This window comes from Mustela erminea, chromosome 14, assembly GCF_009829155.1.
Source record: "Mustela erminea isolate mMusErm1 chromosome 14, mMusErm1.Pri, whole genome shotgun sequence".
Taxonomy (NCBI): domain Eukaryota; kingdom Metazoa; phylum Chordata; class Mammalia; order Carnivora; family Mustelidae; genus Mustela; species Mustela erminea.
In genome coordinates this window covers 29,633,587-29,646,954 of record NC_045627.1, presented here as the reverse complement: position 1 = coordinate 29,646,954, position 13,368 = coordinate 29,633,587, and the positions used below count along the sequence as shown (strand labels likewise).

The 13,368-nt window shown below is 42.9% G+C and overlaps 1 long non-coding RNA gene across 2 annotated transcripts; it reads right to left on the bottom strand.

The window, feature by feature from the left end:
• Positions 1-667: 667 nt before the first annotated feature.
• On the bottom strand, positions 668-11,919 carry LOC116573183. 2 transcript variants are annotated; one of them, XR_004278633.1, is made up of 3 exons: positions 6,398-11,919; positions 2,765-2,899; positions 668-1,447 (listed from the first exon to the last, which is right to left on the bottom strand). It is a non-coding gene; the product is annotated as an uncharacterized LOC116573183 (long non-coding RNA). The 2 variants fall into 2 exon arrangements; XR_004278634.1 differs by having other exon boundaries at positions 668-1,294.
• Between the last annotated feature and the right edge of the window lie 1,449 nt (positions 11,920-13,368).

Genomic DNA, 13,368 nt, shown 5'->3' with positions numbered 1-13,368 from the left:
TGGGTGGCTCAGTGGGTTAAAGCCTCTGCCTTCGGCTCAGGTCATGATCCCAGAGCCCTGGAATTGAGCCCCGCATCGGGCTTTCTGCTCAGCAGGGAGCCTGCTTCCTCCTCTCTCCCTCTCTCTGCCTTCCTCTGCCTACTTGTGATCTCTCTCTGTCAAATAAATAAATAAAATCTTTTAAAAAAAATAAATAAAATAAAATATGAGTTTATAAAACAATATGCTCTATCATTTTAACACATAGGCACATGAAACATACATATAAAAATCTTCACACCCACTTATCTTTATAGACATAGAAAAAATGGGAAATAATATACAAAAAAATATTGCCTGCGCATGTTGTGTGATAAGACGGTGGATTTTTTCTATGTGCTTTTCTATATGTTTCTTATTTTTATGATTATTATTTTTTATATTCAAATGGCCAAAGTTAGAATGAATTTTATTAACAATTTTAAAGTGTGTCAAAAAGTTAGGTTAGCCAATGGGGCACCTGGGTGGCTCAGTGGGTTAAGCCTCTGCCTTTGGCTCACGTCACAATCTCAAGGTCCTGGAATCAAGTCCCGCATCAGGCTCTCTGCTCGGCAGGGAGCCCACTTCCTCCTCTCTCTCTCTCTGCCTGCCTCTCTGCCTGCTTGTAATCTCTCTCTGTCAAATAAACAAATAAAATCTTAAAAAAAAAAAAAGGCAGGTTAGCCAAATTTCAACACATAAAAACATAGCTTTTAGCCTATGGTTAGTCAATCCTTAACGATGAGTTCAGGGAAGAATACCAGTATTTGACCAACTCAATAACTCAATCTTTTTGAGAACTGAGGGTATATTCAGTCAGGAACCATTGCAGTTTTGACACTAGGTTTACATTATGGAGGACGGGTCTCTGTGTCAACAAAATGGAGTGTACTGTCACAGAGCCATGAAAACACAGACATTGCCCCAGGGTTGAACACCAAGACTCCAGAAACTGAGTGACATGGCTAGGACAGATAGTTGATCATTTAGGAACCTGCAGTGTTCAAGCATCAAGCAAGCAAAGAAGCTTACAGCATGATTCATAGCACCAAAATGAGTGAATTGCTTCCGAAAGAGTGATTTCATTTTCTCAAATAGTTCTGTACTTCTTCAGAATTTCTGATCCCATGAAGTTCAGACTAGGTCACGGTGGAAAATAAGTCCAGCTTCTCTTTGAGGCCTGCTAGGTTGATTCTCCTAGGATGTTCATGAATCCCCAGGGATCTTAGATTGGAGTTTGGTAAATACCTTCAACAACTTTCTGCCACTCAGTCATCTAACCAGTCAAAATAATCAAACATTCATGGTCAACTTCCACTCCTTCCAAATGACCCATAAATTGTCAAAGGTCAAAGAAAATCCATAATCTTGGTCACTTTCTGCATTGACTCATGCAATGAATTAATTTGCGACTATTACCATCTAAATTCTGTTGAATCATAAAAGAGAAGAAAACACTAAACTTCTCATTGGATTTGGAAAATAAAACATAAAACCTATTTCCTTTTTCATCATAGGTGCCCTACCTGTGGCCAGCGATTTCTACTTTTTCATTTTCGATTTAAAGCAAATTTCTTAGATTATTTTACTTGCAGCAAATGGTTAATATATGCTCAATTGAATACAGAATTTTTTTTTCTTGTGGAAAGCCTCAACCAGGCCAGACCTCTGTCAGTTTGCCACTAGGGTAACATGTTGAATGCCTCGGGCTAGGTGGGCAAGAGCTTGAGAAAAGACTGGAGATTAAGAAAGCAGAGTAGAGTATATAGTGAGTGTGAGGAGGAGGCTGGGGCAGAAGACTGACACTGTGCTGAACATGTCACCAAAGAGATTATGGGACCTGACAATTAACAAGTGCTCTTCTGACTTCAGCTGTCAGGTGTCTACTAGGAGGGGCCATAAAGTAGTGATCCTGCTCCTCACCAGCTCTAAAATTATGGTTTTTCAGCAGGATATGACCAATTTGGAGTTTGCAGAAGAAAGCAGGGAAAAAAAAAAATGAATGCATCTGTCAAACACCAGTGAAACAGAGGAGGGAGAAAGCAGGCTAAAATGAATCAATTCCACTGCTTCTAGGCGCAGGCTCTTTTGGAGGCATTGCCATAAGGTCGTGTCGCCAACCCCAGGAGACAGATCAACACCCATTACTTCACCAGCTTTTTCTTGACCTGCTGTGAGTTTGGCTGTGTACAAGGAGCTTGGGATGCCATTGTGGGCAGATAAAAAACTCTCACCCGCATGGAGTTTATATTCCAGCAGTAGAGACAGATTACACAAATTGTGATTTCATCACGATGCTCATAGGGGTTGTGAAGAAGCAGGTTAGAGTGCTTCGAGTAGGAGATCATGTAATGAGGCCTTGTAGAATATGGAGGTCATGTCAGGAAAGTTGCCCTTTTTTTAGACAATCATGTTTGCAATGAGATAGTCAGCATGAGTAAGCATCGCCTAAGCAGGCAGATGAAATGATGTGTATGAGGACCCAAAACAGAAAAGAACACAGTAAGTCCGAAGGACATTGTAATCCTTATGCTACAGAAGAGGCCTGGATGTCTACTTATCTCTGAGGTCACTTGTCTCAAGTCTAGCTGTTGGGGGTGATGTTTAATATCAGGGCTATTTGAGTTTGGAGATTTTTAATTTTTCCTGATAAAGTGTGCCTGGTTTCTCTTTGGGAAGACTTCATCTACTTCTTCGAGTCAGGGTTTTGAAGTGGCCCCAAAATGTACACAGTTTGAGTCTCCACCTGTTGGAAGAAGAGCTGATGACACAAATGCATCCTGGAAAGGGTTGTCTGAGGCTGAGCAAGGTCGTCTTCCAGGAATCCCACAGCAGGAAGAACTGGTAAAGTGTTAGACAAAGAGCTTTATCTTTCTTGTGCCTGCAAAGATAGGTCGAGGAAGTATTCCTGCATCTTATAAAGCTCGAAGGAACACTGGGCATTATTGTTTACATTGTGCGAAAGATCTCCATTCTGACTTATTTATGGTCTTGGAAGTTTCTAGTTACTGCTTAACGACACTTCTAACCAACTCTCAACGTGCCAAGTTGATTATAGTTATTATTAAGCTGAAGGTTAGGAAATTGCTCGTAAGAAACCTGCATCCTGTCATGAACCAAAGCTGTACGTATTTGTCCCAGTTCTTTCTCTGAGTGCAGATAAACATTTCCCCATGTCAGGGGGTTGTTCAACATTTCAATGGCCTGGTGGGATGCTCTTTTGAGCCCAGAGGGCAATTACTAAAACTTAAGGTAAGTGGGGAAGCAAACAGAAGACGTGATTGCCAGTCCAAACAACTGAGGTCCAGGGGACGGCTTAAGTTGTGCGTTAAGTATAATCTTTCAGCTTTGACAAGAAGGTAAGGTGACCAGTAATTAGCCATTCAAGGCGAACCCTGAGCAGCGTGACTGGGGTGGGAAGTAGGCGGCTGCCCGGCCCACAGTTTCTTGATTTGAGAGCTTTGCAGGCAGGAACTCATCTTGAGCCTAATAAAATGATTTGCTGGAGTGAAGTTGTTTGTTGATTTGTCTTTGAATATGTGCATTTTTACTCTCCCCCCACCCCCCCACCCCGATATTGGCAGAGATGGAAAAGGGTACTAGCTCTACCTAAACAATCTACAATGAGGCCTTGGAAAGACAAAAACTGGTATGGCTCATCGTTTATGGCCTCCTGCATATCCTCCCCAAGCTGGCAGAGACAGATCTCTGGTAGCTGTCAGGGAATCCTTCCCATCAGCAAGGCATTCAACAAATACTTAAAATAGGTGTAAATCTCAGTCTATAAATTCATGTGTTCAAGAAACAAGAATATTTTAGATTTCCTTACATCAAATTAAATTTGGATTCTGAGTAACCAGCCCACCAAGCTGGCAGGAAATTTAACCCAGCCATGCTGGGACTGCTCCCACGCCCCACACACTGAGATTCTACAAAAGTCTGGGCTTACGCAGGGTAGAAGCGTTGGGAAGACTCCTCCAGTATTTGTCATCCGTCTACACTGGCTAGTGTTGAGATCGCAATTCTCACCAGTGTACATGGCCCAGCCAGGTTCCACCTCTGCTGATTCCGGGGGCCACATGGAGGGTGAGACTCTCTGGGGAAGTGAGGAGACCTGCTCCAGGGGTCTAACCTACTTCTGGGCACACACAACCCTCCCCTCTGAGTGGAGCCCCACAACTCACCATAGCCACAAGGCTGTCCTTCCTCCCCAGCCTTCTTAACTCATCCTTTTAAAAACAGGCTTTCTGGGGTGCCTGGGTGGCTCAGTGGGTTAAGCCTCAGCCTTTGGCTCAGGTCATGGTCTCAGGGTCCTGGGATCGAGCCCCACATCGGGCTCTCTGCTCAGCAGGGAGCCTGCTTCCTCCTCTCTGCCTACTTGTGATCTCTCTCTCTGTGTCAAATAAATAAATAAAATCTTAGGAAAAAAAAAAAAGCAGGCTTTCTCCTTTCTTGCCTTAAGCAAGAAATAACAAGCCTGACTACATGTTTGAAATGAAGAGAAAGTGAAAAACATAAGAAAAGCAAACACGATTGAATTCACCAGTCAGCTCTCTGTGTGTGTGTGTGTGTGTGTGTGTGTGTGTGTGTGTAGGCGGGTGGGTGGGCAAGTGTGGGTGTCTCGTGGGTGTGGGTGTGTAGGAGGGGAGGTGGGGGCTGTGAGGTGAGGATCTCACAGATTCAAAATCCCGGTTTTATATTGACTGGTGGCAGCAGTCCAACCCTGTGCAAAATATACACTGGAGTTTGAAAACCGCTGAGTTAAATCAAAAGAAGTATTAGGTAGAAGCCAGACGTGAACAGTGGAAAGAACACCCAGAGGCAGAGTCCCAAGTCCTTGAAGGAGAATGATAGAGACGTGAGCCGGATGCAAGACTGTGATCAATATGCTGCATGTTGAAAGCCCAGGGACACAAGATCCTGCCCTTGTGCCTTCCGAGACTTTGGGGTTGACAGATCGAGAGCCACAGGTGTAGAGTATGTGCTCTCCTCTTCCACCTCTGCCCTAGGATAACCCCTAGACTCAGCATAATGTATTTGTACTGTGGGTGTAACCACTCCCCGTCCATGGAAAAAGGCAGCCATGATGGTTCTGCTACAAATTTTGTAGGGGCAAAAACGCTCTTCCCAATCTGTGGGAAGAGCTCCCCAAATGAGTGGAAGCAGCCTCCATTAGAGACTACCCCCACTATACAGTCACAGCGCCTCCTAGCCCAGAGAGTCCCAGTAGTACCCAATCCCCAAACAATCATGGGGCTGGCTCCACTTCTGGGAAACCTGCCAGCTCCCCAACCTGGAAAGTGTACTTTTGCTTTAATTAACTGCTTTGAGTTTGCTACTTCCAGGTGTCTTTATTTGAGCGTGGATACCTCATAAATTTTCTCATGGGGAATCCGAGGACTGAGACCTCCATTCACACAACACAGACTCTCCCACCAGTAACAGAAGGAACAAGAAGAAAGTCTATTTTCAGATGTCTAACTCAAACTCCTAGTAGTAAAAAGAAGATGGTGGAGAATACAAAAGATTCAAAATGCCAAACTTACACCATTCTGAATTAATATAGCCTTAATACATGTTGATTGGTTTGCTTATTAAAAGAATTTAGATTTTTTTTTGCAGGGATTCAATTCTAATTTAATTTTTTGTAAGTTTTCCCCCTTTTCTTTTGTGTTCTGTAGTTTTACTATGTATGGGTTATTATTTTCTCCTAATCCTATTAAGAGTACTTGTAGACACTGTTCAATCCCAGGATTGCCTTTCTTCAACTCTGGAAAATTTTACAGTCAGCTGTTAATTTAATCAGGACCGATGTGACTTTATTTCAATAAGTTATCCTTGTTGAGCAGCTACATCTGAGGCATGGTATTTACTGGAATGGGATAGGGTCGGCGGGGACGAGTATTTGCATGCCAAAGGAGAAGATCCCTGAGTGGAACTGTGCTACAGGACCAGAAAGATATTTGGTCCTTGTTCCTGGTTCCTGGTCCACAGAGTTCCTAAAACCCTTGGGGTTTCCTAAGGAATTTGAGTGTCTTTTGTTATTCATATAAGCCCTTTCGGCACACTTCAGTTTATGCTAGTGAGGTGACTGAAGGTGGGGCCCCTAGATAGCTTCAAGATGAGGCTGGTCACCAGAAAGACCAAATGATTAGAGGGCTGGAAAGTAAATGCAAGAACTCTTGAAAACGGATGAGCTTCCAGGTTGGTAAAGACATGAGGGAGCTGGAAAGTTTAGCATACCTGAAGAGGGCCTGGAAGCTCTCCCCCCATCTCTTCCATCTTGCCCCTCCCCCCATCTCTTCCATCTTACTATACATTTTAGAATAAACCAGTAAACATAAGTAATGTTTCCCTCAATTATAGCGAATTATCATACCTGAAGAGAGGGCCATAGGAACCCTGATTTATAGCTGGTCCGTCAAGGGTACAGGTGACAAGCTCCACTTGAGATTATCATCTGAGGTGAGGGCGGCCTTGCAGGACTGAGCCCTTCTCCTAGAAGTCAGAATTGGGTTAAATTTGTAAGCCACCCAGTCAGTCTCTGCCAAGAATTAGAGGTTTGGTGTGAGGAAATGCCTACATATGTGGTGACCAAGAGTGAAGGGTTCTGAGTCGAGGGTCATTAGCAAATGAGAGCAGTGGAGTTTTCCCTCACAGGAATACTAGAAGGAAGACCAAGGCAGGGCATCACAGCCAAGTTCTTCTCTGAAGAGGTGGATGCAATTTGCTTGTCTCCATTGTAAAAATATTCAAAGGTCTTCTTTCTTCAGACAGGATCTTACTCAAGAGTCCAACACATGAAGCAGTGGCATTCCTCTTTCTCTTCAGCCTGCTGCAGCCCTCAGATTCCAGAAACACCCCTGGAGCAATGACAGACTGAGCTAACTCTGCCAGCTCTTCCACTGCTGGTTTTGTGGCCCGTGAGTGATGGAATATCCTGTGGAGGCTAACAAAACTGACTTTTAACGAATCTGGTCTTCCACTGTGGAAAAGTATATTTGTCTCTGAGGCCTACCTCTATCATAGTTCCAGAGCACCAATTCTAGAGGACTCTGTTAGTTATGCAGATGTGACTGTGTCATTGGAGGAAAGCTTGGGTCTCTCTTTGGGCTGGAGGAGGTGGTTGGGTCTAAACTTAGAGGCACAGGAAGACCTTTGGATGACAGAGAAGATTTGCAGGCAATGACTTGAATTGTTTGACTATGAATTTTTAATATGAAATAGAATTTTGGTAGACATACCCTCAGTTCATCACAAGTTCTACCATTCCCAACTGCCTTACACATGGCTGGATTCACGTATTTACGGTACCTGCCTGATCTGTTTGGCATCTGTGTTCATGGACCCCAGGGCCTACGTGGGAAGTTGGCACTCCCTCTGGATTTATCTAAATCAATGAGGCAGAGAATCCTCCCCACACATTCCATATTCTCCTTTGACCAGTATTCTCTACTTTGTACTCCCCTCTCTGACCCCCACCATCAAAACTAATCTCTATTATCCCCATTAGCCTTATTTATACCTCTCTTAGAGTGTAATACAATCAGTATCATATTACCATTTTGTATATATGTACTATTACTCATTAAACCCTATTTCCCCAGACACCTGGACAATGCCATGTCTTCATCAAATGCCCAATAATTATTCTTTGACTTGTTCTTAGTTTTAATTAGCTCTACCCACCATAGTGTCTAGAACAGAACCATTGTCATAACTTCTAATGCCATTATACCTACCTCTACGGATATGGCCTCTTGCAAGTGTTTTTGGGGCATAGGGAAGAGGACAAGACCGGGGCAGATCACTCATTTGAGGTGATACTTATCTGAAAGAAACATAATGTAAAACAAAAGAAAAGTGTAGAATACGATGGATTCTCATTTTTAAAAGAGAAATGAGCTCCCGCCTTGCTGCTGAAAGAGTGAGAGGAACGAGAATGAGTGCTTCCGTAGGGAAAGCAATTGTTTGCTATACCCCTCCAGTCTTGTATGGGCTCTGATGGGTTGCTGGTTATTATAACAACACAAGCCAATCCCTCTACCCAGATGATGGTCCTACCCGACCTCCCAGACCAGTTTGGAACAGCAGACAAGGTTCAACAGTGCTTCTCCAGCTATGAAGTAGGAAGAAGGGTATCACCACCGTGAATGGAGCTAGTGTGTAGAACGAATAGATAGATCATAGCAAAACCACAAGTAGTGCTATGCTACATTCATTTAAATAAAGAAAGCCGACATATTTTCCGAGGCCGGAAACAGAAATGGCATTAATGTGCTGTTAATTATCATCAGGAGTATATCTCTTTGACTTTTTATTCAGTTGAAATTTTTGTTATCACATATTAAAAATTATATACTTCTTTGCATTTCCCTAAATATTTTAATTGGTATATTTTAGTCTGGATGTGTGTACATTCTCTGTTACCACCCATCTGGGTGTAATTTTCCATAGTCTCCCCTGACGATCTGCATTTTCTCCTTCAAGTCCCTCCTCTAAACCCACTTCTGTGGATCTTGCCTTCACATTATGCCATTAAAAGCTCCAGCTGGAAGGAAGTGCCTCTGAATGGAGTCCAAGAGAAGAAACAAAGAAAATGGAAACCAGATGCCATTTAAGTCATCCCCGTGTGAGTCATCATTCTCTCCTGGAAAGTGTCTATCCGAATGATGTGCATCTCTTCTATCTGAAGCCCACCAGACAGAGAGCCTTCCTCTTACTCTCTGTGTGTTTTAGCCATCCTCGGTAGACCTAGAGATTCTGAATATCATTGGCATACAGTAAATATATACATAGTCCTACTAATAGATATTTGCTGGATTTTAGATCCCACATAAAACAGCTGTTTCCTTCCTGGGTCACTCACCCACTCTAATTGGGGGTTCCTTGCTACCCTTCCTCACCAACCTCCCTCAGGACTTGAAGTAAAAGCTCTAGTTTGAAAAGGCATGGCTTAGAATTGCTCAGGATTAAAAACTAGCAAACAAACGATGACAACAACACTTTAACCTCCAGAGGTTAGAATCAATTGATTTTCATGTGTACCATTTCCTGCTTTTCAATGCCAACTCAATTTAATTTCTGTGTAATAGATCATACCATCCCTAAAGTTGAAATCTGAATCATTCATTCATTTGGATAGCAAAACAAGCAAGCCAAAACCCTGTTAATTTTATTTAAAAGAAAAAAAAAAGGAGTAAAAAGAAATTCCCATTTTCCCAGGGTGACTCTGACAAACAACTTTTGAGACTCTTTGAGAACAGTATCCGATCAAGCCAGTGGCAAAATAGGCAAGATCCAATTTTGTTTTAAAAATTCTATCTACAATATTACGTGTGTGTGTGTGTGTGTGTTCAAGACTGAGCACATGCATTTTTCTATATTCTCAAAATTCTGCTGAAGAGTCAGCAAAACAAACAAATGGATAACCGGAGATAAAAAGGGGACAGTCTGCTGAGATTTGAGAATTTTCTGTAAGATGGAAAGGAAGTGAATGGTACTGATGGCCAAAGCAGAAGAGAGGAAGCAGCGTCCCAGGTTTACTCAAGAGAAGGTTGTAAAACGGATAGAGATATTCTTTCTGAAGAAGCCTTGGGGGAATCTCCACACTGGGCATTAACACAGTCCCAGCTCTGAATTGGAAAAGGAGCCCAAAAGGTTGTTCAGAGACCAGCTGTATCATCTGGCCTTTCTCATTCTTCTTCGCCTTTCTATGCATGCAAATAGGCTGGCAGGAGAAGACTCGGAGACTTCACTTGCTCCCTGGGTTCTCCCCTATGAAGAAAATAAGATTGCTACCTAGACAGAACTAAGGCCTTTCGTATGGGTATTTGGTGTTCCTCAGGGAAGTTCTTTGGTTTTGGTGTTTTGGTAGGATAAAGAACACCATCTGCATGATTCCCTAATACCCTAATATCCTAAAGGGAAGTTTGTCCATTGAAGTTTGTCCATTACACAGGTGGTCTCCACCTTTAGAGAGATATGCTGATTGAGGAAACATGCTTCGCCAGTGGCAGAGAACTTAACTACCTACACCAAGCCACCTTTGTTAATCACATAGTCTTTCCTTCCTAAATAGACACAAGTATCTTATATGATCAAGGTGATTCAAGTGGGCGGTGTGGACTGAAGAACTCATGAGTATGAGGTCTGGGGATACAATCTAGAACCAAAGTCTCAAGAAACAGAGTTTAAAATATTGTTTAAAGTCATAATCATGTGGTCAGCCATCTCCCAATCATTTCCTCTCTGTGTGGCCAGTAGAACTCTGATCTTTCGCAGGGGGTAAACATACCTCTTCCACTCTTGGGCTACATGTTTTGGGTGAATCTGAATGCAAACTCTATCTCCAGGATGGACTGTGGACCTAAGACCTAGGCCAAATTGTATGACCCAGGCCCTTGGCCACAGTTACTGGTTTTGAAATAAGCAAGTCAAGCTTACCTGCTTATAAATATTCCCTCCCTCCTTCTCACTTCTATGGGAAGAATATACTTCCCCATTCTGTTGATTTTGGGTGCAGTCATGGGACTTTGTTTAGCTAATGGGATATACTTATGTGGCTGCTCCTGGGCCTCTGTCATCTCTAGGCCCAGGAAAAACTTGAGAGGCACATGGAGCATCCCTGAGCTATCCCAGCCCTGAGGTGTGAGAGGTCCCAACCAAGATCAGCAGGGTCACTCAGCCAAGCCCAACCTAGATCAGCAGACCTCAGCCACATGATTGTAAGATACATGATTGCTGTACACCACAGAGACTCTGTGTGTGTGTTTGTGTGTGCACTCAGCATTACAGTGGCCACAGTTAAACAGCACAACAGTAAAGGCTTATGCATTCTTTCCCGCTAGTCTAGACTCTACGAGGATCTGAAGTTACAGCTCCTGCAGCTGTGGCCACCATGAAGGATTTGAGAATGAAGCTTCCAGACCAAGGAGAGCTGAGCTGGACTCAAGTCCGGCTCCCAGTGTTTGAGCTCTGAATGCAGCCTCCCGAATGGCAGTGCTGCCTCTAATCTTGGAATTTATATGAGCCATAAAATCCCCTTTTATTACTCAAATCAGGTTTATTGGGCTCTTTTTTCCCACTTGCAATCAGAAGAATCCTAACTGATATGAAAACTAAAATAACCAATGCAAGTTAGACGGAGAAAAAGATGTGGGGGAGGGGCCCACAAATGAATTGCCCATCTTGCACGGTGCAGTCAATCCAATGTCTCAATCAAGAGATACAAATAGAGGCATGTTTTCCGGACTTAAAAGTAAGGGAAGGGACTAGCATCAGAAACAAACAAAGGTAGTTTATCCATCATTGCTGGTCAGAAAGTATGACAAAGGGATGAGGTGTCCATTTTTTTAAATCTTCTATCGATCTGTGCAGCCCAATGAATGCTACTAGCCATGGTGGCTATTCAAATTTAAATTAATTAAAATGAAGTGAAATGTTAAATCCAGCTCATCATTCACAATAGCACAATTTCTAGGGCTTAACACCACAGGTATCTATCTGGTGGCTTCTTATTGGACAGGGCAATTGTAGACTATTTTCGTCATCACAGAAAGTTCAGCTGGACAACACTAGGGTAGTGTCATGTGTCACTATGTAAAGTCAATCAATCAAACAACAGAAGTTTAAATACCATACGACTCATAATTGTACCATAGGGCTTTAAGAGTATAATTCCTGGGTATAAACTGCCGAGCGCAAATCCCAGCTCTGACACTTGCAAATTACAGAACCTTGGGCAAGTTACTGATCTTTCTGTATGTTAACTCCCTTACTTGTAAATGGCAAAATACACACAGACCAACTTTACAGTGTTGTTGTGAGTATTAAATAAGCTAAAATATAATGAACTATTATATATGTTGTGCTTATTTTTTAAGATTTTATGTATTTATTTGAGAGAGAGAGAGCACAAGCCGGGGGAGCAGCAAAAGCAGAGAGAGAAGCAGGCTTCTCGCTGAGCAGTGAGTCCAACTTGGGGGCTCAATCCCAGGACTCCAGCATCATGACCTGAGCCGAAGGCAGATGTGTAACCAACTGAGCCACCCTGGTGCCCATACGTTGTGCTTCTAAGAGTGCCTAGCATTTAGTGAGCACTCAGTAATTATTATTTTGTATTTGTTATCCTCTTGTAAGTTAGATTTTATCTTCCCAAATGTGCATCTTTTATATAAACTATATGTATATATATGAGATTTAGATATCAGTATTTATATATAATATGTAATATTTTGTATTTTGTATGTGGCATATGTACCTATATCCTATCTCAGCTCCAGTTCATGGGATATAAATGCTTTCATTTTCTTCTTTATACATTTCTGTATTTTCCAAATATTTATACCGATCACATATTGTCTCTAGCATCAGGAAAAAAAAAAGGGTTTTATTTTTAAAGATACCAACATATTTTGAGATGAATAACATGCTTCATCTGGATCATTTGCTTTTCTGATTTGGTCCACAGGGGCCCATTATATAACCTCCATCATTAGTCAATCAGGGCTCGGTGACCTCTTCCCTGGATGATTACAAAATCATCCTGGCTGGTCCCCTCCCCCTGGCCAGCTCCACGCCAGCTTTCCCGTCTCTCCCCATCCACCACACTGACCACACCCCCCTGCTTCAAACGTGTCAGTGCTCACCCATCCTTTACAAGTGCCCGGTCCAGGACCTGACCCGCTGGAGCCTTCCCATTCTGATCTGGCCTGCCTTTCCAGTCTCCTTCTACCCCCAATGGCATCCAAGTCCCTCCCCATGGGCTATAAGGGGGACCATTCTTCTGCACCTTTCCCATCTAGGAAAGTTCCATTTATTCTGCCAAGACCCAGCTAACGCCAGCCTTCTGGGAAGGTTTTCCAGGCTCCCAGGGCAGTGTCAGAGCTCTCACGTCAACGGGCCCCTCTGACTCACAGCCTGGTCTACTGAGCAGCAACCATTAGCTTACCTTCTTGGCTCGCCCTCATTATGGGCTCCTCGAGGGGGTGGCATCTTTTCCCTCCAGTGTGGCAACCCAGAGATTGGGTCCAAACTGTACTCAGTCAACAGCTCTTGCACAGATACATTCAGGAAGAAATCATTTTTTAAAAATAACTTCTATTGTCTTACCAAAACAATAAGAGTCCATGGTAGAAAAATTAGGAAAATTTAGGGTCCATCAAAGGCAGAGAATGTAAAGCACGCATAATGCCGCCTCTCAGTAACACTTAACCCCTTGGTAAATTCCGTAGGCTACTCTAGAGGTTCTCAAACTTCCTGAGTTCATGGCACTCTTAGTGTACCAGTAATTTTTTTTTCTGGTACTTTAAACCCATAGAAATTATGTTTATTATGCAGTTTGGTCCC